The sequence below is a fragment of the Cygnus atratus genome, chromosome 2 (genome assembly GCF_013377495.2).
Source record: "Cygnus atratus isolate AKBS03 ecotype Queensland, Australia chromosome 2, CAtr_DNAZoo_HiC_assembly, whole genome shotgun sequence".
NCBI classification, from domain to species: Eukaryota; Metazoa; Chordata; class Aves; order Anseriformes; family Anatidae; genus Cygnus; species Cygnus atratus.
Genome location: NC_066363.1, coordinates 24,337,022 through 24,363,366, shown reverse-complemented (window position 1 = coordinate 24,363,366; position 26,345 = coordinate 24,337,022). Strand labels below are relative to the sequence as shown.

The window sequence follows — 26,345 nt, the reverse complement described above, 5'->3', positions numbered from 1 at the left end:
CAACATGGAAGCCGTAAAAAGACATTATGAAAGAAAGAGTGATTAAAAAAATACCTCTCAGTAGTCTTCCATATGCCTTAGAACTTGCCACCAGAAGTGTAAAATTGTGTCAGGTTTAATTTCTAGAGAGATTTTGGAATCTTTCTGTTTGCTCATCTTCTTATTTTTTCTTATAATGTTTTACAATTCATTTTTGCAGAAGATTTTATTTATTAAAATATTATAAAAGCTTTTACTCCTGGTCAGAAATTATTTGCCAATAACTCACAATATTTACTTATTTTTCTATTACCTTGAATTTTGGGGAGGCTTTGTGTAAAGTATTTAATTCTATAAAGTAATTACAAACTATTTGCACAGTACTTACAGAAACTTGCCATTGAGCTGTGTGGTTGCTTGCTTCAGCCCGGTGGTCTTGTTTCTTTCCTAATCTGGATGACTCTACCTCAGAAAAATGTAAAAGGCCCTCAAGGATGAGCTCCAGTATGAAAACTGGAGTTATCTTATGAGTGGTGTCAAAAGTGACAGCAAGCTCCAAAATCAACCTGGAAAGTTGCCACTTCACCGGATGAAGAACCAGTCCAGCAACTGGTATGTGTCATGACATATTTAACAGAATGGGGCCCTCTAGGAGGCTCCTGATATGGGCTTTTGGAAGTTATATTCCCCTCTGACATCTTATATTAATATGATAATTTTCATTCTGTTGCACATACAGCCAGGCCACACTGTCCATCATTCCATGCTTTCCCAATGATAGCTACTGCAGCTGATCAACTGGACACCAAACAGAAGGGGAAAGAGGTGCCTGACACTGGAAGACAAAAGGGGCACTAAAATGTAGTCAGTAACTTTAAAATTCTTTTTTGTATTCTGGTTTCCTTGTTCATTTTAGTAGCCACTTTGAATTCATCTTAGGATGACTGCAATTGTTGGTAATTTTCTATATAAGGTCCCAGAAGTGGCATGTAGGTGTAATTAGTAGTTACTTCGGTCAGAAATATGGAGACCAATATATCTCTGTTATTGCATTTTCTTTTTTTCCTAATGTCTTGTACTCATTGCACGATCAGCTAATCTCTCCCTTCCATTGCCAGCCTATAGCAGGAGTCTGTGTTATATCAGACACAACTTTGCATTCATACAATTTAATTTATTCAGGCCTGTCTTCATGACAACATTCATTTCCTGCTTCTCAAACCTGAGCTCTTCTTGTTCTGTATCATTCATCAACCTATTCTACTTAGTATGCCAAAATGATTAATGAAAACATTAAGTAAGATCAGTCCCAAGACTAAGCTTTGAGAGGCACATCTGGCAGCTACTTATTGGTACTTCTGTTTGTAGTTGGACCCTTTGCCATCTCACTTTGAGCCAGCTCACTATCTATTTCAGAATTTGTATGCTATCTCTATGTTCTTCATCTTAACTGTTTTCTATGTGACATAATGTCAAATGCATTTTGAAAACCAGATAAATGAGCTCTACTACAATTCTTTTGTTATTTTTTTTCTTTTTAAGGCAAACCTATTACCTTGTCAAGGAAAGATATAATGTTATTTCAGCATGATCTATCTTTAGTAAGCCTATTTTTTCACTTTATACTGTCTTCAGTGGGAGCAGCAAATTGAAAGTGAAAAATGTAAACCTTGCTCCTTTGGAAAATATTAGACCTTTATTACTGATATATTTATTATTAGCTACTGGATTTATTATATTCTTTATTTTCAGATTTCATACCTGAAGAATTTCAACACAATGATCCAGCTGATTAAAGTCTTTGACACTTCGTGCTGTTCTTGACTTCTTATCCCAGGAAAATGAATGAAGAAAACATGTGGTGAGATGGGATGCAATGTTAGATGGTTTTAGTGCGCACAGAGCTTCCAAATGCTGATATGTAATGTCAGAAACAGTTAAAGATTAATGACAAATGTATTTCCAATAAGTTCATATTTGCATTTCTATAATGTGTTACACGAGAAAGGTAAGGATATAGGAGACAAGCAACATAGTTTTACCCTTCAGAATGTTTTCATTATGCCACCTGGACCTTTAACATAATTTCCCCCCTAGCACAGCCTCTCACATATCCAGAGCTTTTCTCCTAGGTGAAGACAGCACAAAAAACTGCCGCAGGACCCTCTGGCAGTCAGCAGAGCTCGCCTTGCCAGGGCTGTGTCCTTCCAGCCCCGGGTTGCTCCTGCCTTGCTGGAGAGCAGGAGGCAGCAGCTGCTGTCACCCAGCCTTGCACCACCACCGTTCACAAGTGAAGTTCACAAACAGAAAGAGAAGGGAGCAAAGAGATAATCCATCACGTGCGAGCTGAAATGAGACACATTTCAGATCGAGCCTTACAGGAAGATTTCTCTTTCTCTGCCACTAAATGAGAGATTAATGTGGTGAGCATGCACGAATGCTGACTGCCTATGTATGTCTGTGCAAGACTTAATAAATGTTTTGCTGTTGTTCAGCCACAATGAGAATATTATAACCAATTGACATTTTTGAAACAGAAATTAATTGTACACTTCATTGAGATGACACTGATAAGGTAAGTGACTGCTTCAGGCACTCAACTACTCATCTCTATTTATAGCTAGATAACTGAGGACAGAGAAAATGGAAGTGGGCGGGAGAGAGAGTAAATCCCCAAAGAATAGCTATTAATTGCTTTGCAGTGGCTCACCATATTCTTTATCAGAAGACAACTTTCAGCAGTTCTATTTTTCAGGTTTCACCTCACCAGACAACACCTCCGAGGCAGCCAGCCTTGGGGCCTGCCTCGCTGGCCCTTCCTGAGGCCGACCTCAGGCCAAGGCAACTGTGGCCTGGCACTGGCCTGGCAGCCCATGGTGCTTGGCACAGATCTGGCTCTGACCTACTTTAGGTGTTTACATCAAATGAGCAAGCCACACCCAGTATCTTTTGTTTCTGTAATTCCCCATCATAAAGTGACTATCGCACAAGATCAAAGGCAGTTTTTCTGTCAGCCCTTCCAACATGAGAGGTGTGCCGTAATGACTGACAGGATAGAAGAAGTCACGAGTGCAAGAGAGCTAAAAGTGGCTTTGTGCAGACAGGTGTTGCAGTGAACCTAAGACAGCTCAGGTTGACAAATTCAGTTCAGCTCACTCCAGAATCTGTAAACACAGATATTGGCCCAAACTTCATCTGACTTTTACTGGCAGTGAAGTCTTGGAAAGGCATCAGTGTGTTATTGGAAGCCTCCTTGGAGCATTTCAGTGCTTCTGATTCAAACCCTAACCAGGAAGTATAGAAAGAACAACAACAAAAAGCTTTAAAACAAAAAGTTTTAAAGCATCTGCGGCACCAGCTCTGATGCTGCAGTACTGAAATGATCTGAGTGTGACCCTGGAGGGAGCAAGCAGGCTTGGCTTACCTGGGCACACAGACACATGCAAGGGGAGAAAGACAGCATGAATGCTGTGAATGACGTTGTTTTGCTGTCCCACTTGCAAATGCAGTAGTTTTTTAACACTGTGGCAGAGGATGAATGAACTGATAGAAGAGCACCAGAATTTTCTCCCCTTGCTTTTCTGTCCTTTTGGTCTGTTGGGGCTCAAAGTTGGAAATCCTCATTATATTCCATGATCCACCTCAAGCTAGCTGGTTACTTAAGATGGTACAGACAGTACCAAAGGGCCAGAGGCCAGGACCAGGACTGCTGCTGTGACCTGGCTGCTTCACAGAAAGCTGCAGCCACTGCCGTGGCAGGGGAGAGCAGGAGAACACCAACGGGCTGCTTTTGAAGGACATTTTGTGGGTTGCTTTGCTCAGGGCAGCACATCTCTAGGCTCACAGAGTAACTGTCAGGTAGAAAGAATTGTGCTGCTGAACGCAAGTCAATGCGGCTGAAAGAAAAAAAAATAAAACAACACTCTTTCTGGCAATCAGCACAGAGGTCACCCCTAGTGATGGAGAAAAAATAAAATTCTAATAATAACAATAATGAAACACTAGGTCTGCAGGGAGTACACAAAGACTCCAACACTGGGGGGATACTTTGGGGGAAGCATGCTTTGGGGGATGGAGGGAATGGAGAGATGACTGGAATATTTCTTGAATTCTCTTCTCACCCTGTGGGTGTATGATTTTAACAAAACTAGTCTTCATTACTTTTCCTACATTCACATAAACATTATCTGCACAAGAATGTAAACAACTGCAAAAAAGTGGAATCTTGGAAGCAGGACAGCTCCTGAAGAGTGCCTGCTTTCTGAAAACATGCACGTGCACACAGTCCTGCAGCTTGCAGCCTGCAGCTTGGTGCTTCTGGCCTGGCCACTCTGCCAGTAACTTACTGGCTGGCATGCAGGGGGATGAGGGCCTCCAGTGCACCAAGCATGGACGTTCCTGGGACCCAGGCTCTGGTGAGAGCTCAGATACCACCATAGCTCCCAGTACCCAGTGCCTACAAGTTTTTACATGAAATGATCATGTCTACATGATTCATCATTTTTTCAGTCAGAGGAGTCTGCCTTCTGCTGATCTCCAGGAAGCTGCATTAGCCTCTCTGAACCTGTCTCTGCTTTCCCCAAACCTTGCTGAGGTCCAGGTTGATTAGCCCCAGCACAGAGCACCGCTCTTGGTTAGTTAACTCTGTCTGCCTGCTCTTTAGCCAGGATTCTTTCTGCGCTGGGATAAGCAAGGATTCTCCAGATGTGCCTTCTTCCATTCTTTTTTTCTCTTCCCCACAGAAGTGACAGGATGTTGACATGAGTCCTGCCTGTCAGGGTGGAGGAGCATGGGCTGTGGGAAGTGAGGACAGTGCAAAGTGGTGGTTGTTTTTCTGGTTTCTGTGGAAGAACAGGTGAAGTATTTCACTACCTCTGTTTGGAGCTGTCATACTGAAAGTCTCTTTTCAAAACTTGGACAAGGTGAGGGTAGGTAGTTATTTTTCATTTTCTTTTCTGTTAATTCCTTGGTATTTCTTCAGTATCCAAGTAGTGAATAGGTGGTTACTGTTGACCTGGACTATCTAAGTGTGTCCTGTTGTTTTCAGGTCACAGAAGAGCGCTGCACTGGGCATTCAGGAAGCAAACAGATGAATAGTATTTGAAGAACCCAATGGAACATGATGCGGACAATTACAACACAAAACACATTAGTGATATGGGTAACTAAAAAGCAAGTAAGACAGTGATTTAAAAGATCAGATGAAGTTATTAACCACAGTAGTCCTCTGCAGAGATCATATCAGACATACAGAGCATGACTATCTATGTCAGAGCAAAGAGCAAACCGGTTGTCTTCCAATGCTAGAAATATAATATGTTTCCTGTACTTTAAATTGTATTATCAATCTGCTGTGCATATATACAATGCCTTCCATAAAATTAATTGTGTTTTTCCATTATTGTTGGGAATGGCAAGTGTTGATAGTGTCCCATTCCTCTTGCTTTGTTGGCAATTCCCTACCTATATATTTTTCACTCACATGCAGGCTTATGCTGGGAAATGTTCCCCAGATAAAGTTCACTGCTGAACCTCTGTGAGTTATGCCTAGTAAAATGCTGAGATATGACCTTCACAAGACAGCACTATGATGAAATAGCACAGAATATATTCTCTCAGCCCTTTTCGACAATGGTAGTAAATGTTCCTCATGACATATTCTAAAACCTGAAAATTTAGGCTAGGTCCTGATTGCACAAGGAGGCAAATGAATGAGGATTGCACCAAGTTTTCACAGGGCTCTATAACTGCTTTTTGTTATTAAGGGATGCTAGGGCTGTTGTGAAAAAATCAAGCCTGAAAGGAAGGGCACTGTAGAAAGAGTCTGACTGGGAATCAGACCAGGATTAAAAATAGAAAAGAAAAAGGAGAGCAGTGAGGTGAGTCTTCTTTCAGGACCAGAGAAACTATTGCAGTATACAGTAAAGTATATACAGTAAGTGTTTGATATGATCCTGTGGCAGGAGGAGAATCTACACAAACTGATACTGGATCCATTGCCTTTGACAGCAAATATGGGTTGGTGGACACAAACCTGCATTCATTTCCTCATACTGGGTAGGTAGCTTACAATATGCCATGACATATATCAGCAGTTGCTTTAGCAAAGGCTTTGCATACATCTTTATTCCTTTATGTGGCACCTTGAACCCTCCTATTTTCTCTGAGATGAAGGAGTCCACACAGACATCTGCTTGGCTCCAGTCACAAGCTACGGCACAGCACTGTGAATGCAGCCTGGCAGTGCTGATTTCTGGATCCACCAGTCAAAGAGGATGTGATGTTTAAATGACAATTCATGGCTGAGTGATCCAGGAATCAACCTCATAATGTTTCACACGTGAGGCTCGACATTTGCTAAAACAACCCAAGAGCAGGCATGGGGTCACAAGTAAAGAGGCTGGTCCCTATTGATAGGATGCAAAGGGGAGCAGGAGGTCCCACACATGACACTGAAGTCCACCTAGTTTGTCCACCAGGTCTTGTCCTGTGTCCCCTTGCAGTGTGGCCTCCAACTCATTCATATGAGGGGAGTGTGACAGTGTAGAAGAGGCACTGTGCAGTGCTGCTGCTCCTGGGGGTGGTGGGGAATGCACAGAAGGGGCCGAGGCCATTTTAACCTCTACCAAGATACTTCAGCAGTGTGAGATGTGTGACTTGGTGCTGATCCATGGAACTCTGACATTATTGTAAACAATCAAAAAATCTGGGAGAGAGGAAAATGAAATCTAATATTAGCCACAATCAGCACTCAGAAAATTCCCGTTGAGTATTGTATGTGGCCATGGTACTAATCAATATTAAGATCTATTTGTCACTTTTTGAAGAGAGTTATTTTTACTAACACAGGGGTAAACAGTAACAGATATCTGCTTTTTTCATCTTAAAAGCATTTAATGTAAAATCAGAGCTCATTATCTATCAGAAATATACCATTAAGTTTGTAGAATGTATAAATGAGTACTAGCCCATTGCATTTTTCTTTTAAAATTATTTTTTGTTCATTTGGTTGACAGTCTATTGTGCAAGAATGCAGTGCAGTGATTAGTTTTGGCTATAAATTAATTGTTTCCCTCATTAGCATATATAAACACCTAAATATCCTATAGGTATCTAAATTTGTTTTAATGTGAATATGCTTTTCTTAGTGTTACATACCTCACTCACAGTTGAAATCTAGGAGAAAGGAAAAAAAAAAAAAAACTTACTATAAAAGGTATTTGCTGGAAGGTTTTATAGCCTGTTTGGTAGCAGGTGAACAGCCATCAATATCAGCTGGAACAAAGTCAGAAGACCTGTAGCTCAGCAGCTGGCTGAGAGAAAGGGCAAGTCCTCATAGCTCAGAGTTTCCACACCATGTCAAGCTCCTCATAATAAAATCCTTAGAATCCACCTGCTAAAGCCTTTGGTCTAAGAACCAGGCTTATAAAGCCTCTGACTTTGAGGTCTGCTTTCTGGGACTCAATCATATTACTTCATCCTCTGAAGGAAAGCTGACATTAGTGGGGCTTCGTGGTGGCTGTATTAAAGGACAGAGTGTGACCCACTGGCTTAAAAAAAAAGAGGGAGGACTCTAAGGTTCAAGTCCAGAGCACCACTTGACACACTGAAAGGAATAAAATCATTGCCTTATGGAGTAAAATAAAAATTAGAACATTTTCTCTGCAAGACCTATAAATCCATGTCCATGAACACGTCTTATATTGAGGACTTACTTTGTAATAGTCTAGCAGTCCATTACTCTGTACTTGGTAGCTTGGACAGGTGAGATGTGCCCTCACTCTCTCAAACTTTTTGTTACAGATGGCAGATCTTATTTGCAGCTGCTTGAACTTCTACTTTTTAACCATGTGTAAGCATTGAAGAAAATCGTGCTGGGTGTCTGATTCTGGCTAATTTTCTAGGAGAAACTTCCAGCAGAAGAAATCCTCCTGGCTCCAAGAATGAGGTTGGGGGTGAAAAGAACACACTGTTTTGCCCATGTGGGCCCAGGAGGGACTAGTTCAGGTAGGGACTGGGAGGCTCAGCAATGCAAACTGCTCCAACTGCCAGCTCTGCAACTTTAAAGCCCCAGCATGAGAGAGCATACTGGATAAAGAAGTCCTTCCCACGACCCCAGCTGCTGTCTGTATCGCTTCTGGCTAATGAGAGGCAGAAGCAGAAGAGGAAGAAGACAAGTGGCAGGAGATGGCAGCAAAGGTGCCATAGATAAGCAGGGGGGAAGGATGAAAGGGGAGCACTAGTCTGTAAGATACTTTCCCCAGCACAGGGCCAAGACCTGAGCCTCAGTCTGCTATCAGCAAATACCTGTGAAACCACTGATAAAACCAGCATGGCAGTCATTTCAGGAGATGGCTCAAACACTGCACTATTGCCATCGGTTGCTTCAAATCACCCACTACCAGAGACCTGGAGCTTTCATCCTTCCTGATATGGTCAGGAGAGACTGTTCTCATGCAAATGGACATGTTCAGCTTTGCATTGTTTAATAAGGAAACCCTAAGAAATAAAAATACTATTAAAAGTACCCTAAGATTACATAGTCAAGCACTGAAAAGACAGGAAATACCAGACTCGGGTTGTGAGGTGCACCTGCCTTTGGTCTCCTTGTACCCATTTAGTAGGATATGACTCCAAAAGAAGTGACTGTGTGCTCATTTTTCTGTGGGCACCCTGACTCATTCAGAGCAGAGGATGGACATTACTCAGAGCACGAAAGCTGGTGAATGGGGCTGTGTGGGACTGCTTCACCCAGACGTGGGAAATGTGTCCTGGGTTACACAAGGGGCTTCAGGATGGTTTCAGTCTATGGTTCTCATTTTCCACGTCAGGACTGGCATGAATCACAAATGCTTTCTATTGCAAAAGAAGTTACAGAAAGCTGCTTTTTTCACATATGAAATTTTATGATAATGTTAACTGCTGTATAAGCTGGTCCCCATGTTTTTGTAGGGAGAGGTGAGGTTTTGGTGAGATCAATAGAGAGAGGTGGCAAAACATCACCAGATATTCAGGAATACAGATGCTTGGAGCCTGAAACAGGAGTAGTAGAAAGTAAGTAGAGCTGTGATCTAAAGGGGAGAAAACAAGGAAGAATTACATTGTTAAAGACTGTCATGGGGAATACTGTCAGAGGCCAAGTTAAAGTCAAACAGAGCATACTCTGGCATTGTTTTTTCATGCTGAATGCTTGACCTTACAGACACATAATTTAGAGATCAGCACGTTAAAGTTAGGTATAAGAAAATACCAGAGTCAGATACAGAACCGTCTACTTTCTATTCAATCACTTTTTTTTTTTTTTTTAAATACAGCTCAGGTTATAATCACTGAAATACACTGAAACATTGATGAACTCCATAGAGCTTTGCTATATGTACAGAAAAGAGCTTCAGCTGAAACTGTTTTCTACCCAAGAAGCAAAGAGCAGCTGGGAACTGCAGAGTGCTCTCACCTCCCATTTGAAAGATAGCTCTTTCTGATGAAGATCAAAAAGTTTTGGTAAGGAAATTTAAAAACATATAGTTATCAATCCTACTGTTTGTTAAAATAAAGCAGACTTTCCAATCTTATTCTTCTAGCATTTTCCTGAAGCTTATTAATTTTATTTATTTATTTATTTTATTTATTGCAGAGGGAGATAAAGAATCCGGAGGAAATGCCAGTGAAGAGGCAAAATGGAGGAAGGTAAACATTTTGCCTGTAAATATTCCCAAAGTCTAGACCCTCACAGAAACTGGAACTTACCAAATCAGTCCTAATTGCGCAGTTTATAACAGAGAGCACTTAAATGGTTTCCCAAAGGCATGAAAGTAACGCCCAAAGTATTGAAGAGTCTTCTTCTAGACCCTGTTCCCAACTCTCAATCCTGGATCTCGGAAACCAGAGCATGAAAAGAAAGCAAATGCAGGCACACTAAGCTTAAAAAAACAAACAAACAAATTACAAACCATGTGCTGCTTTCTTACTCTACATACCTTGCTTCTGTCATACAAATACAGTTAGTATCTTGCTAATATGTGTGTGCTTGCATTAAAATAAAAAACAGGTCAAGGAAAAGAGCCATGGATATAGGAGGCACTCTGATTGCTAGTGTTATTTCTACAATTGTAGTAGCTTTCATTTTAGCATTAAAGTTTTCTAGGTGTAGAATAATTTCATCAGCTCTCTCGAGCCTGACAAAGAAAAAAAAAAAGACATAAAATCAGAAAGCTACCAATCACTTTTTCCTAGCACTTTCACTTAGAAAACATTAGCAAGGTGTGTTATTTCATTTTTAATTGGGATTTTTCTGAAAACAAAAAACAACAAAAACAAACAAAGAAGAAAACCACAAACCCACACTTAATATGCTTATCCCAAAAACATATTAATTTGTATGACTTGGATTCTTTCTGCAGCTGATATTCTCTTTAATCAGAAATACTGCACAGAATCAAAGAAAAAATGCTGATTTATATTTTATTGCTCATGTTTTATCTTTCTCACTTGCATAAAAGACCTATTTTCTGCATTTTTAACAGATCTTAATTTGAATATGTTAACACATATTCATATGCCTATTCTACATACAAATATTTTGTATAAGTATAGAACAATGCCTACACATATATGCATAGACATAAATATGTAGATATATACAACTTTCAATTATTTTTTAAAATACATCAAAGAAAATCACTATTGTTATCCACCAGCTGTGACCAGAACTGTCTCTTTAACGTGCTGCATTTAATGAGACATTATGTTAGCGTTTCTTGCTTTTTGTGTTTCTCAGGAAAAAAAAAAAAAGTTTAAATCGGTAAGGGAATTATGTAAATAATGTACCAACCCTGATGAAACAGCAATTATATATCTCAGCAGCTGCGTACATCCATTTATGATAGATGATTAACTAGCAAATTGTTGGCATATTTGTTTTATGGAGCATTTGGCAATTTAACTATTAGCTATGAAGGTTTAGCCAAAAGTCATTAAAATGCTGAGACTAGTATAGATCACAGCTGGTGCTGTTTTAGCAAACTTATAAAAACATCAATATGTAAGCACTACCTTAAAGTGAAGGACTCCATCCACAATGGGGAATGCAAGCAGTGTGACCAGATACCACTCGGGGCCCCTCGTCCAACCATTCAGTGGTTTGTGGAGACACAGAAGACCTGAGTTTTGGATTCTTGTTCTGTTTGAGGGTGATTTGAACCCTAACACCTATGTCACAAAAGCTGCCTTATCCATTTGTCCTGCTGATATTCTGCAAGGAGGAATACCTCTGCATTAGACCAGAATACAGGCACAAGTTTAGAAAGCCCTTAGAGCTTCACAGGTCTTGGCTTTTAGAGGCTTCGATTCCAGTTCCACTTTGATGGATATCTAATATAAATCTCTTGCAATGTGGGTTTAAATCTGTTCAGAAAGGAACCTGCATCTTGGATCCCCGCAGTCTGGGTACGTGCAATGACGAGGAAAGAAGAGCAGACAGATAACCTCTTCCAGGAATGACTGGAGTAGCTGAAGACATTGTCGTCTTACCGGTGGAATTTAGTTGTGAATTGTTCTTTCTGTTTTCAGTGCCAAATGAAGAGATTCAAGCTGTAGAAGCAGACTTTGCACTAAAGATGGAGATTTATATTATTTTCTTATACTGCATGCTGTTGCAAGCAGCTGAAAAACTTTATCTATCAGCTGTAGGTACCTGAAAATATTGTAGATTGCTTTGAAGGTAGATAAGTTTAGGTTCTGGAAAAGAACTGTTAACTGAAGCGAGGATCGCTACCCATCTGGGGTTTAAGACTTGTCTGAAAGCTTTTTTTTTTTTTTTTTTTTTTATTCAGGGGGACAATGAATATTCCAGTTCTTCTATTACTGTACTTCATGATTTACATGAAAACAGGTATTGTGCAATTTTTAAGTTAACCACATATCCCCGTGCTTTGATGTAGGAGGTGTTGATGCTTCCTCATCCACTCTGCTGGCCTCCATCTTCTCTCATCCCTGACTCCTCACTGGCCCAGTTTCACAGAGTCGCTTTCTCCAAGCACTATGTTGCAAATACAGCACTTGTTGCCAGACACACTCAGATCCATAGCATGCAGGAGCAGATATAAGGACGGGAGGTTTTCGCCCTATCAGTCCCCTGCATGTCTGCCCTTTATCTGGGCCTAGTCAAACCCAGAGCAAACATTGATCTGTTAGTGCTGCTACACGGAGATCATGCAGCTCTAGCTGTTAATTACAGGCAGAAAACTCACTATTTAGTGGAGAGAGGCAAGCATCAGAGTAACTTCACATGTAGCTGCAGCTGCACTGCTGTGCATGTATACGTATACATTACAGTTACACCCTGCCTTCTTCTCCCCTGCTGTCCTTGTGCCTGCTCTCCCCTGCCCTCTGCCCACACTGGTCTCATCCCTCCAGAAAGAAGCCATGTGAGCTCTTTTTAACATTTTTAACTTATTCTTTTGGAGGTCTGAGACAAAACAGAAATGAGCTCATGATGCTGAGGCCACACTGGTTCAGCAAATTAGCCTGCTTCAGCGTAATTTTGCTGTGAAAGTAAACAGAGGAGATTAAACAGCAAATTGCACCTTGCCAAAAGTCCATTTTTTTTTTTACTTGAAATACCAGATATAAACCATATTTTTCCTGTGTTCTTCTTCACTTATTTCATCATCAGCCTTTCCAGCATCAGAGTTAACCTAGAAGATCAGTGAGGAATTAGAGAAATATGATGTTTTCTCTGTTTGTGAAACACTCTTTCCAGGAACAGTATTCCCTTCTGCTTCTCTTCTCTCAAATTTCCTTTTAGCCTGTTGCTATGCTTGTGCTGTGTGTATGCACTCAGTTTATACCATAAGCTGCTTACAGCAAGGAGGCATTACTTGTACTCTTCTATGCAATTTTGTCACTACGGACGTAGCAACCCACTCAAATGATCTTCGTTATACAAGCTATGAGGGGAGATGAGTAATTCATCTCATCAGTCATAACTCCCTAGTGAGGTGGGAGGCTATGCTTTGGAGACTGGCTATAATCTGTTCAAGTGAACTTGATGATATGTGGCTATTGTTGAGAAAAAGGAAAAGGAAAAGAAAAATAAAAAAAGAAAAAGAAAAAATAGGAAAAAAGATAAAGAAAAAATAGGAATAAAAGGAAAAAGAAAGAAAACTTGCATAAATCACACAAGCTGTGATGGGCTTTTACATTTTTTTCTGAAGGTGGAAGAATAATTTCCACCTTTAACCTGCTGTGTGGCTTTCTGTGAGATTCATCAGGTGAGACGTCTATCTCGCATGGTGCAGGGGGGTTGGAAAGCACTGTGGGATACCCTGCCACAACAGATTCATCTAAAATGTTAGATGAACCAAGTCCAGGCTTTCCCACTTTCTCATTTTTCCTTACTCAGTGCACAAGAGGATGGTGAGGAAGAAAGCAGGAGGAAAATCTGCTTGAAAAGTTGCCTTCCCAAATTAAGTGGGATAAAGAGGTGACCTGAATTTGTTTGCTTGTTTTTAAATAAAGAACTCATGAAATCTTAAAAAGCAGCTTTTAAGTGTAAACAGTGACTTTGCCTATTTAATGCATCTTAAAAGACTTACTCTGCCTCCTTCCACCTCCAGATGACAGGGAGGCTTCCCAGGGAATACATACAGGGATGTTGCCTTCCTCAGGCTCTGAGCTTTTGGTGGCTTAAATAGTTTCTAGCCCTTTTGGCTAGAAAGAAAACCCAAAATATAAAAGTGTTCTCATGCTTTCTCAACAGTTTTAATCTACTTGTGTGCTTATGGGGGCTAAATGAAGTGCTGATTAAAGGCATTTTGCTCCAAGCCTCTGCTTCTGAGAGAGGAGTGTTCACATCTGAGTCACAACTCTCCTGCAGCCATACCCACCGGCTGCCCATCCCTGGCTCTCCCCTTGCGACCCCACGAGTAGGTGTGCTCTGAGCAAGAGGTGCTGCTGGTTCACCGTCTCCTGCCTTTCTTTGCCTTCTTGTCACAGTCTGGACATCTAACTCCACAATTATGGGAAAATGAGAACCTCCAAGTGGGAAACATTAGCACTACCTAGCTACTGTCTCCCTCTCCCTCTTCTCTCTCCATCCCCAACCCAGCATATTGTGCTGCTTTGTCAGATGGTACAGTCACTGGCACCAAAGTTAGCGTGAACTGATTGTCTGAACTCAGGAGAGAGCCCTAAAACCTTGTTATTTCAAAATGGCATATTTTGATGTTTTTTATTTGCCTTCTGGGTTTGAGTTTTTAGAGTCATACCAGTGATTGCAATCATGAAGCCTGCATTTTTTTCCTAAAATGGGACCTCAGGCTGCCATTAATAGTTTCTTTCCACAGATGAGGCTTTAAGAAAAATATCAAATATTTTAAGACTCATAATAAAATCCTGAGAACTGTCAACATTTTATGTCATTGGCTCCCTTGCTCTCCTCATCTCTTCCTGCCTTGAAAAACCAGTTCATTCATGTCAGATAAGAGAGCCAGGATTCATGATATCCATCCAAAATTGCAGTGCAGATACACATTTTGCAGGTCAGGCCAATCTCATCTCACAATCTTTAATAACAGTTCCATTTTAGAGCATTTGGAGAGTAGAAAATTAAGAGTAAACAGCAATATTTTATCATGATAAAAAATGCAACCAGGGCCCAAAATATACTTTTACTTTGGAGGGGCCTCCTTTAATGCACTCTAAAGCTTTGGAGATGACTACATGGTAGAGTGAGCTGTAGTCCTACTGAGTGAGGTGCAAGATACCAAAGACATCATTTTGGTTTAACTTGGAAATAGAGTTGAGGCCATTAGTTACTACAATAATAAAAATAACAAATCATCTTGCTTTTGACATTTTTTTAATGAAATGTAGTCTTTTCAATGAGAGATTTTTGTAACCTGAAATTACAACAGCAAAAAAATGGTTTTGAGAGCAACCATCTGAATTTTCCTTGACAGATTAAAATTCTGAAAACCAAAACCAATTTCACTACATTTTTGTGAGAAAATCTTTGAAGTGTGTGAGTGTGTGTATACATGTATGAATTGATCCTGTTTGCCATTTTATTCTGCAAATAAGAAAAATAAAGCATTCCTTTATTGTTATGATAGGAATGCCACAGATCTGCAACTGAAGCTGAGAGTCCCACAGTAGTAGTCACTGAAAGAGAAAAGTCTGCTCCTGCTCCAGGACACGTACAAACCCAGATGTCAATTAGAGGAGAGAGAAATGAGTCAGGGTGATGAGGTCACATTAGAAAAACAGAGTTTAGCAGAAAAACAGGAGTCTCAGCCTGCCACAAGAGCTTTTTTCAGGATGATATAATTTCTATTAAATGGCTTGAAATTAAGTTATTATCCAGTACTGCGTATACCCCAAAATATTGACATGTATGATGTTACGTAGTTTTCCCAAAGAGAAGAAATATTCAAAAATAATTATGATATCTCAAAATACTGTGATTTGTTTTAGTGGATACAAGTACTGTGGTTTCCAAGGTTTTCAACATTTGAAAGAACATTTGCAGACCTTTTTTGAAATAACTGTCCTTGAGTATAGAAGACAGTCCCCTCTTTTTTACAATTAACTGAATAGAGTAAGTACATCACCATAAAACTTTGAAAGGATTGGGATCAACTTATTGTTTGACAAAGCTAAAGCAAGAATGGTAATCAATCCCTTGGCAATGGAAATTTTAAATTTAAAATAAGCTTTAACAAAGCCTTTGAACCTTCAAACACTTTATCCTTAAGAAATTAATGGGTCCCTGTAGAAGTCTTATTTCCTTTTCTGTTGCAGTTATATATACTTTAATTACATTAATCAACAATGCAACCAAAAAAAAAAACAGATAGAGACCAGGCTCCTGGAAAAAAATTCTCCCATGCCTCTTTGCTTCTTCTCCCCTTTTTCCCCCCTTTTTGGACTGGAGTTGCTGCTTGGAGTTCCTCAGGAAAAAAAAAAAAAAAAAAAAAAAAAGAAAGGATGTTCTGATTTTTAAACTCTGTTTATTTCGGCTTCAGTCTGCTGTCATAATTACACTTCCCTCCACCCCAACCTATTCCCCTCTCCAGCAATTTGTGTTGACTGCCGCAACACCTATGGATGAAAGCAGCCCTACGGGAGAGGTTTCATTCTGCTGCACTTGGAACAGCACTGAAGAGTCCTTCAAATGTTTCTCTCTTTTAAAAGCAATTGCAACTTTATGGAACATTTTCTTTTTCCTCTTAGGAACAATTACAGTTGTGGTCCCCAAGCTGCCATGCCAGCCTCTGCCTTTGGGCAAAAATGAATATATTTTTCATGTTTCAATACATCAAAAACTCCTAGAAGTGACCTTCCTTGTTACAGGTATAGCTTGTGGCTGCCTTTTTTGTGTCTACTCTTAAATCCCATCATAGTTATAGTTTCAGTCTAGCTTGGCTTCTCCCAAACATGAAAAGAGAGCCTGTGTGAACTGTTGACACTGTTTTCCCCTCTCAGTTCCTTTGCTCTCCTTAAAAACCCAAAGCCTAAAAATAAATGTCTTCAGCTTCAGCCCTCCATCTGGTGTCTCTTCACACAGTTTTGTAAGGAGCTCATATCCACCATCCAACATTGTTTGCTATTCCTGTGATGCTTAGCTGAGCTCTCTGCTAGCATTACCTGGGAGCACCGCCACATAGAAGCTGCATGTCTATTAGTATTTGTACTATAAACGTCCTACTTAAGGGGTTTATATAACTCAGAAGTAAGAATTTGTTTTTGGCTGAAACTCATTACCTCTCAGCCAAAAAGCAGAATTGTGTTTAATTTGACATAAATAAAATTGATGTGCTGTGGCAGGTCTATTTATACTGAGGGAAGGGCTCTTGTCTTTAGATCAGCTTCTCCAGATACCACGTGAGGATTGCTGTGCTGGCAGAAAGTCCACAGCGTCGGGTTGGAATTTGCGTAGTCTCTGACACAGATAGGTGAGGACATAACTAATGCAAAGTGAGACAGAGAGACCAGTACAGAGTGATTCACCATATCCTTCCCTCCCAGTTCTACACAGGCTGCAAGAAGACCAAACAGTGACATGCTATGCCCCAGTGCAGTAAAGGGAAATTTGGCATTTTCTTCGTCTACCATATAGAAATACTTATTTGTTCATAATTGCAGATAACTAGCTGACAAGGTGGGCTGATCACTTGACAGCAAGTCACAGCACAGCCACTGAATTGTGAATAGCAAAGTGCCTGGGAAGATCATGGAAGAGATTCTCTGTGAAGTTATGTTAAGGCATATGGAAGACAGGAAGGTGATTTGAGACAGCCAGCACAGCTTTACCAAGGGATGAATGATCAGAGGGCTAGAGCACTTCTCCTATGAAGACAGGCTGAGGGAGTTGGGGTTGTTTAGCCTGGAGAAGAGAAGGCTCCGGGGAGACCTTATAGCAGCCTTCCAGTACTTAAAGGGGGCTACAGGAAAGCTGGAGAGGTACTTTTTGCAAGGGCATGTAGGGATAGGACAAGGGGTAATGGCTTTAAAGAGAAAGAGGATAAACTTAGATTAGGTATAAAGAGGAAATTCTTTACTATGAGGGTAATGAAGCACTGGAACAGGTTGCCAAGAGAAGTGTTGGATGCCCCCTACACAAGGGCAAAGATCCTCCAAAGGGATCTTTAAAGTTCCCTTCCTACCCAAACCAGTCTATAGTTCTGTAATTCTGTGAACTTCAGCCTTGACTGTAGTGGGTGCAATCACCCTGAAGCGGGGGGCGGGGGGGGAGAAGGAGATTCCCCCTGTGCTGGGATTCCATTTGTATAATTGTGTACAGTACAGTTTTGATGATTTTGAAATGGCCCAATTTGTCTGAAATTAATGCTTGCATGTTCAGATTTCTTGTGTTTCTACCTTTCTGCTTTCCTCTGCAATAAGCTTACATAATTTGCTTTGTAAGTGTGTTCAGATTTTGGAGATGTGTCTTTACTGAATTTGTCTTATGTTTAATAAGACATGCACATAAAAATGTCTTTTAAACCATGATGAAAAGAACTGTTAATACAGATTGTTAAGTTAGTTCACTGAACTCATTGAAAAGTAACAGTAACAGACTGGTTGTGAAATGAAATATCTTGTTCTGCTTCCAAGGAAATTGCAGAAACAATTTTGTGGTTGAAATAATTATGGATATGGGTGTGTTTTATATAACATGGGTACTTAATTGCTGCATTTAAAGCACTCTGACTTTTTTTAAAGTACTTTTATTTATAATAAACTTCTGCATGTCCAAAATTGGTTACAGCAGTTTTAAAAACTGTAGACAAAATACATAAGACAGAGCCTTGAAATTCACACCACTTCCCAAATGTAGCCATCCCGAGATGACTGCTGATGACAGTTCTCTGAAGTTCATTTGTATTTCTGTAGCATTATAAAAAATAAGTAAAATTCTTGGCCTCATTTTTTTCTGCCTTAGTATAAAATTTCTGACATGGTAGTCTGCTTGATTTACAAGCGGAAATCAGTGGTTATCTGTAAAGAGTAACCCACTTCTGGTTTCTGTACCCCTTTCTGGATGTAGAAAATAAACTATGAAGTAGAAAATAAGCTATTAAGTAAATATGTACTGGAGAACACCACAGGCAACCTAAATCCTAATGACTGGAAGGTCAAGTGCTGGGAAGACCTAGACTTGCTCGGTGACAGTGAATTACTGAATGCTGTCCAGAAATCTATAGAAGAGGCAGATAATGCGGAAAATATATGTATATATATGTATATATTTGCCAATAAGGGCTCATGCAATTTGCAGCAAAGAAACATTTTGAAGCATTAACATTGTCATGGACATCAAGAAACAAGATCAGTTTTACTCCCTGAGCATAGCGAGCAGAAACTTCCCAAAGGAATTGACATTGAGAAAGGTACCCACCAGTAACTAGTTCCCCCAGCAGATGATACACAAAGATACACAGCACCTACACAAGGCACAGTTCTTGATCCATTGCAGAGTGTCTGGGGGGAGCTCTGGAGTAGCAGATCAGACAAAACATTCAAAAGGAAATTAGATAACTTTGACAGCCAGATCACGAGTGAGTAAATGGGGCCCAAAACCTTTTGGGAAGAGCCACCAGAGAGGAGAGCAATGTAGTTCCTGTACTTTGCAACAGAGAGAATGTGGAGCAGGGTAGAAGAGAGATCTTTGTGCCTTGTGGCTCTGTCTGGGTTTGAAAAAGAAGTATTAACCTGTCCAGAAGTTGAATTACAGGCAAATCAAGAGCCCACAGAGCATTCACTCATCTTGGGCAATATGGGGTAATTTGCTAGACCTTGCCACAGACCCAAGACTAGATTCTGACCAGTGCAACTTCCTGGGACTTTGATGCAGTAATTTATATGACAGATTTATGGGGGAAGCAAAAGAGCAATTTAACATCTTCTCTTATCTCTCTCCTGCTTGACTGGCATTGCACACATCTCCTCCACTTCTCCAGTTCAGCTGAGACTCAATCCATCACCAATTATGTGTACATAAATCAGGGATGAGATCAGAGGCAGAGCCTTTGTATAAAGAAAAATCTGCTTTTACTGCTTAAGCAATAACAATAATTAGCAATAAGATTAACCCAAAGCTGTATGTACAGAGTACAATAATATTGTGAAACACAGATTTTGGATCTAAAATTTGAGAGTTATGATATCAAACCTACCAGAGAAATAAGAGTCTTAAAATAAAGGACAATGGTGGTTTAAGCTACTTCAACAGTTCCTCTGTCCTATTACAAAGCACTGGAACTGGTCAAAGTATGTGATTTGACCTTCTGCTTTCTTTTGTGTAGAAAATTTTCTTTTAAAAGGGAACAAACTCTTTCCTTCCCCAACTGCCAAAAAAAAAAAAAAAGAAAAGAAAATCTTTTATTTTTTTTCTGCAAATGACAGTGCATTTCTACTTGCTCCCATTTTTTCCCCTAGAGTATCTACCATTCAGCAATTTTTCAACATGGTTTCATGAAAGTTGCAGAAAGAAGAAGAGCTGCAAATGCTTTGGAAAAGTTTATGGGTTCTTTTTTTTAGAAAGGTTTAAAACTGCACATCAACCAGCTGTGAAGGACATGGCATTAAATATAAGAAAATACAGAGGCAAAAAGTGTGGAAAAAAACATTAGGATTGCCTAGAGAAGGCAGGCCATATGACCTTATGACACAATGGCCATATGACACAACTTGCAGTCTGGAGCTTGCTGCCTCTGCATCACTCACCCTACCCTTCCTGTGGCATTCTCACTGATGATTTTGGCAACACCTCACTTCATCTGCTGGCTTTTGTGACTCTCACTCTGCCCATGCCCTGCTGTGCGGATGAGGTGTTCAGCCTACTAGTCCTCATAAGCAGCATAGGGTTTAGATGTTACCTGCTGCAGAGCGGGATACTGCATTACCTTTTGGCTTTCCACCACAACTGCTCTCCTCCACCCAAGCAGTGTTTTTAACTTGTCTGCTGATATAAGCCAGGGAAAACTCAATTGGTTCTTCTGCCTTTGGTGAAGTTTGGGATACAGTTAGATCATCCTGACAGGTATTGTTTGCCTGTAGGAGTGATTCAAGTCCTGAAAGTGATCTGGGAACTGAGGCAGTCAAAGCTTAGTCAGAAGTTTATGGTTCCCTTGAAACGTTGTCCTACAGGAGAAGAGAAGTTGCAAACACTGAAGGCTACATCTGTGCTAATTAACTAGTCATGACAAAGGCCATACTAGAGCCCTGTCGTGCCATCCTCTGTACTGTGTAATAGTTAGCACCTTTCTTGCCAAATATCCGTCTCCCAGACAATGCCTGGCCACAGACTAGGGCTGTAAGAGAGCCCAAACACTATTCCCAGTAGGCGAGATGAAAGAGGTCCCCTTGTTTGAGGGGAAACAGAGCTCGGGGGTATGGACACAAGCAGTGCTAAGTAAAGGACCCAGCTGCTTGTCCCTCTTCTATTTCATTCACTAGTATAGATGTAGTCAAAATATTAGTAGTGGAGGACTGGTATATGGAGGAAAAATACCCATCTTTTTATCTGTAGGATTATCTGTAGGATTATATCTAGGTCAGCTGTTTGCAGCACAGCTGGTAGAAGAAAACAACTGAAAAATCTGGAGCTTGTGGCTCTCAGCTGGTACTGGGCCAGCCTTGAACAAACATCAAGGTCATGGCACTTGGTCCAGCTGGGGTGACCTTACTCCACGTTAGGGCTCTGATACTGCTGAGTCCCACCAGCAGAAACCCAGGCAAAATACAGCCACTATTTAGATGCCAAATAACCCTGAGGGTGACTAACAGAAGAAACTCCACAACTTTACCTGAGAATTGGCACATGGGTTCTTGGGGGAGAAAAAAGAACAGCTCACATACTCTGCATTTTGAGCAAAAAAATCAACAATAAAAAACAAAAAATCCGCAGTATTGCAAAAGATTTCTACAACTAGTTCAAAAAAGTTACAGCTTCATTTGGAAAGGCACACATTATATAATGTTCCACAGCAGAAATACAGCTAAGTCAGCTTTAAATAGTAACCATTTCAAATAATGCCTTCACAGATCATTTTCAGTGTTATTTTCACAGCAATAATGTCTGCATTCATAATTACAGTAGCAAGTTCAAGGCTCCTGGAAAAGGAGAGCGAAAAGATGGAATAAAAGATTGCATGTGGGGAAAAGAGATTGAGAGAGTTACTCAAGCACTGAAGTGATAATATATTCTTATATTAATCTGAATAATTTCCTAGTTCCTATCTTAATATGTAGAATAGGGAATTCTGCATCCCTCATGTAGTGATTTGGTCAGAAAAATCACCCATGCTGTTTTATACAAAACACTGAAACAGACAGAACCAATTTCCATTAGTGTTCACATTTTTCCCCCAAAGCATCTACTTACCATTAATGTAACTGCTCTACATTGTCCTCTTATTGTCCTGGATATGAATAAATCATTAGCCTTATTTTATTAATGAGGCCTAGCTAACAATATTCCCCAACTGGCTGTGCTCTCATATCTTTCAATGTTACAGATAGGTGCATGCTGTACTTTTGTTCCTCTACCAGAAAAGTCTGGAAGCTTCACTGAGGTGATTATGTAGCATCCATTGACAAACGATACCTGTTCTAGGCAAAGCTGGAAGGAAGAAGTCAGGTTCAGTTTCTGATTTATTTTTTTCTTAAGCACTGGAAACTTTTTGCTGATTTTACATGTCATGCCTTGTGTCTACGGTAGATAGCACCTTTTAATCTTAAATATTATAACAAAAAGCCTTAAGCATCCTTGAGCATTAATAGGTATTCCTGAACCCTGTTACAGAGGACTGGTGTTTTGGGAGCTGCTCTAACCTGAGAGACGGGGATGAGCAGGGGCAGAAAGAGCTCTGAGACAGTGCTGGGAGCATCTGTTGTTTCATATGGGTGAAGGGAACATCTTCTTATGCCCTCACTACCCCTCCAATTTAATATATAAATTAAAATTTAACTTGGGCACTTGCTAAGCTTATCTGACTATAAGAATCTGGAGCCAATTTTTTTTTTTTTTTTTTTTTGATCACTGAGTACGAGAAAACTTACATCTGCCCCTACTTGCCTATAGAGACAGATCGAGTGTGCTTGATAAAAGGGTCAGGTTTTTTTCTCCTAAAGATCAGTCAAAGTAAGAAGATATAAGCGAATTAATTTCAGGCATCAGTACTATACTGGACTTGTCCATGCAGCTCATATTATTTCCTTGCTGTGTTAAGCACCATGCATGCTTCCCACCACTTGTCCTACAGGCCAGTCCTACCAAAGGGGAGGTCGGTGTGCACGTCTCTGCTCAGTCCCAGCATCGGTGGAGACAAGATGCTGTGCCCTTTGGCAGCACACAGACGGAGTCAATTCATCACTCTTCCTCAGCCATGCTGCTCTGCAGAGCTAATAGAAGCATAGTGGGGAAACATTTTTGTCTCCAAATCACCAATATGAAGATGAGTACATCCAGGGAACACATATGCTGAGAAAACTGCAGGTTTTACACAGCCCTACTGCAGGGTAGACCTGTGCTTTATGGTGTTTTTCTTTATTGTTGCCACTGATTTGTTTAAATGATCTCTTATGGTGCAGGCTGTGAGGAGAGACTGAAGGGAAGTGTGTGTGGGAAAAGAAGAGAAAAAGCTGACATAAAGGGAGTGAGGAACGGAGAAGCATTGAAGAGGAAATCATAAAAGATGAGAACTGGGGTGAGCAGAAGATTGAATCTGATGCAAAGACTACAGTACTGGGACAGCTGCCAAACAGTCCACAAGAAAATAATAATTAGGCAATATAGAGACTAGAATTTGAGTTAGACTGGATGAAATGGAAAGCCAGGAGTTACGCACTAAGGGCAGTGCTGCTGCGTTTGCTTCTGAAGATTCCCTATTTGAACTCTGTAACATCCATGTCCTGAGATATTTAATTCTGGCCTTTGGCCTCGAAATTGATTTGCCACAATGTTTGCACCACCTGATTGGGGATGGAGAGATTATCTTATAAACAAGATGCATCATCACAGTTGCATGGTTGAATTTCTCTCCAGCTATAACTCTCAGCTCTTTGCATATTTTTGTGTCAGTTGTTGACCTGAGAACAAAGAGCTTTCAGTATATATTTTCTGCCTTTTCACTATCTTTTGTAAAATTATCATTGCAGCTATTTACTCCAGCCGTGGTGAAACACACTCACAGGAGATCTTTCCTGTCTATCTTACTTTATGCACCTTATTCCCATAACAACAAATGGTCCCTCTTGCATTGCTCACTCCATGAATCCAGATACTCTCGAGAACAGTGCTATATAAATACATGGATGGGTAAATCAGCAAGATATTTATTTTCTCCATACCCTGATAGGAAGGAATATGGGGAATGTGAATTCCTCAGTAGTCTGTCTTTGTTTTTGTAATAAAGTTTCTTTTCTACCATGCCAGCAAGAGAAGACAAGAGGTGCCTGGTGCCAGTGAACTCTTGTACTTGCTTAGAATGCTAGAGTGCTATTGTTTTTAATATTTAAAGCTGCAATGTTGCCATGTAACTGGGGAAATAGCTTTTTGTGTTTAAATATTTCATGGCTTGTTGGAGTCCAAGTACAAGAAGAATTTCTTTAGTATGTTAGAGGCCCACCCTGCCTGAAAAGTTTTTTGTTAACCCTTGAATGTGTTAAAATTAGTCTGTGTCGCAGGAATATATTAAGCATGATGTGACTCATTCAAAGACCATGAAGGTCTGGAAAGTAACTTCTTGTTTTCATTTTTCTATAGACTTATGTTAATCTTTTTAATATGTCTTTCTATGTTGGAGAAAATCTTTTATTCTATATAGGAACTGTAATTTAGCATTTTATAACAATGACGTTTAAAATATATGTTTATTTGTAAATCCTTCCATCATTGCAGACTTCCAGAACCCATCAGTATCAGAAATAAAATCTTCAGTATGGATATTGGCTACTGTTTACTAATTCAGAGTTGCACATATTGCTCTGAGTGGTGCTAATGGTCTTGGGGAAGAGCTACAGCCCACTTAGCTCCTGTGAGATTTATTCAGGGCTACTCTAGCTAAAGACACAAAAATGTAGCTGATAGCTTCTTTTTCGTTCTTTTTTTTTTTTTTTTTCATTTTCTTTTTTTGATGCATGATTACACATTTTGTTTACTTGCTAGAACAGGATCATGCATGTGATTCCTTAGACAAAATTAACTCTGTAAGCTCAGTGTCTTATCTTCAGAACAACCAAAGTTCAAAACTTTCTTCTGATTTCAGCTGGAAAGAATGGAAATTTGGTGTCTTCTGGAAGTGTGTTTTTACACTTATGATTGCAGTGGTGAGATCAGAATAAGAATGAGGTCGGAAAAATCAACTTCTTATATCAGTGATGAAATGAACTCTTTTGAATCATTTCCTGAATTACTATAATTTTCTGCATGTCCCCTTGTCCCCTCAATGATTTTTATTGCAAATACAATAAACACTTTCCTCATCTGGGAGATTAATTTTGCCAGCTGCTTTGCATAGTCATCCAGAATGGTAGGTTTATTGTGAAACTGAGGAGGAGGGGTGGTGAAGAGTAACACCCTAGGAACACTTGGGAATGGTGACAATGCAGCAGGACAGACATAGACATTTCAGTGTAACAAACACAAAACCTTTTAAAGCTTGGGAAAAAAATCAAACTCTTCTCACGAGCTTCTCTATGTGACAAGAATATTTGCCTAGAATCCTAACATCAATGAAGTTTTTTAGGGAAAAACATAATTAACATGTTCAGAGATGTAAAAAAAAAAAAAAAGTATGGTGGATAATCACTCTGCTGACAAACACGTTTGTTCTCCCTTTACATTAAAAGTTAATGATGTGTGCTGGCAAGAAGAATGAAGTACAGATGAAGGTTTGAAAGCACCCATGCCAGATGTTCACTCAATACTTGGAGTAGTTGTATTTTCACTCTCTGTTTCTCACATATCACTCCCAAACTCTGTCTACAAGGCTGGCCTGAGGGCTCCTTGTGCAGGATGCATGCTGCCCAGGTGCTCAGCTCCCACCTTGCTACTGCTGCTGGCCTGCTTCAGCCAGGAGCTCTGGGTGCCTCAGCCCACGGTTTTAGGTAGACCTCAAAATTTGTGGGTGAATCTGTGTTTGCTCGACCAATCTGAGCTTGAAGAACATTATGGAGAGGAGACCCACAGCACGTAGTGTTAGCACCTGCCAGGCACTGGGACTTGCAGTCCTGGACTGAGTTCATTTGCTGTCTGTATGATATGGGGACACCAAAGGACATCTCACATGCTACCAATGAAAAGGAATGAACTGAGTAAGGAGACACCTAAGGTCCAAAGGGAATCCAGAGAGCAAAATCTGTCTACTTTCAGCTTTACTTTCCCAGTTTCTAGACATATAATTTATTCTTTCCCTAAACACTGTGAGGATATACCTGCTTCAGTTCACAGCCACAGGTTTAGCACACTGACCTAGGATATAGGAAATCACATTCAATTTTCTTTTCTGCCTGAAGGGATGTGAATCAAGATCTGCACTAGCGACTTCACCATCAGGTTACTCTGGGATAAACGTGTTGAAAAATTGCTCTTGCTGCTCCACTGTGCGTGGAGAAATTCAGAATTATTTTGGCCTAGAGAGGAAGTGAATCTTGGAAGGACACTATATTCCTGTGCACCAGCCATGGCACCGGTACCCTGTGGGGCATGGCAGGTCCAAGGGGCCTCGCTAACTGCCCCCAGCAGAGCTTGGAGGATGTTAAGAAGCCACCCCAGTGCTTGGTACTGCCTGGATTGTGTATCTTTAGGATTTTGTTGATAAAAGTGAAGCCATCAGATAAAAATCTGGGAGGTGAGAGGG

General features: G+C 40.3%; 1 long non-coding RNA gene across 1 annotated transcript; it reads left to right on the top strand.

Annotated features, from left to right (window-relative positions):
• Nucleotides 1–8,898: 8,898 nt before the first annotated feature.
• On the top strand, nucleotides 8,899–24,430 carry LOC118247513 (uncharacterized). The gene is made up of 5 exons (XR_004778469.1): nucleotides 8,899–9,033; nucleotides 9,294–9,480; nucleotides 9,614–9,666; nucleotides 11,811–11,869; nucleotides 23,077–24,430. It is a non-coding gene; the product is annotated as an uncharacterized LOC118247513 (long non-coding RNA).
• Nucleotides 24,431–26,345: the final 1,915 nt, after the last annotated feature.